Source organism: Limulus polyphemus, unplaced genomic scaffold, assembly GCF_000517525.1.
Source record: "Limulus polyphemus unplaced genomic scaffold, Limulus_polyphemus-2.1.2 Scaffold2382, whole genome shotgun sequence".
Lineage (NCBI taxonomy): Eukaryota > Metazoa > Arthropoda > Merostomata > Xiphosura > Limulidae > Limulus > Limulus polyphemus.
This window is the reverse complement of record NW_013667992.1, coordinates 40,816-42,427: the sequence shown is the minus strand read 5'-3', so window position 1 is coordinate 42,427 and position 1,612 is coordinate 40,816.

The window sequence follows — 1,612 nt, the reverse complement described above, 5'->3', positions numbered from 1 at the left end:
TAACAATATAATTATTATTCTGATTTGAATTTTGTGAATAGGTTTGAGTTGGAAATTCCAGAATGAAAGAGTTTCCGAATAATTTTATGAGTATATATATATATATATTATTAGGCTAGTTACTTCATTGATCAGACGAATCAAAAAAATAAAACCAAATGGGACTGAATCACGATTCACCGTAATGAGTCGTTCCTAAAAAACGAATCGTTCACGATTGGGATATCTCTGATCGACGACCCATTACAAACATTTTACTGCTGAAATAAAGATATCTCAAAGTTATCAAAAAAACCTAAACGGTTAGATCACATGGTAGCGATTGTGTTAGTAGGTGTTTGGTATCATCATGAATTTTCAAAACTTTTTTATTAGAAAGAAAACATTTGGTACTACACATAACATTAAACAGACACATTTGAATATATCTATATGCTTATATATAAATATATATATATATTGTTATGTATCTACTCTTTTGTTAATTTCCGGGATAAATTCTTTCCAAGGAACTTCAGCGATACAAGTCCTTTCTTAATTAAAACTAGTTTAATCTTTCCCGATACAACTTTTTAGTACACAGAATTTCCACAGTTAATACGTTTGCAATCTCGATAACAAAACACACACTTTATATTACCGTCACCACCGTTCGCTTGACTCAATTATCTATCTCCTCGATGGCTTTCTTTGCCAGGCTTATATACTAAAAAAAGAGGGCGTCTAGCAAACACTCGGACATTTGCGGGGTTCCTCGATAATTCGAGAAACTCCAGCGCGCATGCTCTCAGCGTCACGCGACTTCCGCTGTCGTAACAATATATTAGGTTGTCAAGAAATTAATGTCGCGTTTTGAAACACTTCCATTAACCACCTCCCAAAAAACGTACATCACGTATAATAGTTAAACGAACCCCCTAAACGTCACGTTAGTGTAAACTATATAATGTGTAGAGTTTAGTATACTCTAATCCCTTATATGATGGCCCAGGACGAGACACACATTCGGCATGTAATGCTGTTTGAATACAAGAGGGGAAACAATGCCTCTGCAGCCACAAAGAATCTCAAAGAAGTTTATGGAAATGTTTTGAACGTTCGTAAGTGTCAAGGATGGTTTAGCAAATTTCGTTCAGGTGACTTTAGCCTTAAAAACTGTGATGGCAGGGGCCGACATGTTAGAATTGATATTGATGCTCTGAAGATGCTTGTTGAGTCTAACCCAAGGCAACACACTCGTGAGATGGCCCTGAAATTGCATGTCTTTCACGAAACAATACGTAAACATCTAAGGAATATGAGAAAACTCCATAAAGAAGGTGTCTCATGAACTCTCTAATGATCATCGTTTCCAACGTGTGAACGTTTCTTCGTCTCTTATGGCTCGTTATGTGCGTGAACCATTTTTGGACAGAATTGTCACCGGTGATGAAAAATGGATTCTCTATGCAAATATTAAATGCCAAAAACAATGGTTCAGTCCTAGACAAAAACACTTCTGACCCCAAAACCTAGACTCCACCCACATATAGTGATGCTTTGTATTTGGTGGGACATCAAAGGAGTTATTTATTTCGAACTCCACAATCCACAGCGAACTGTCAATGCAGAG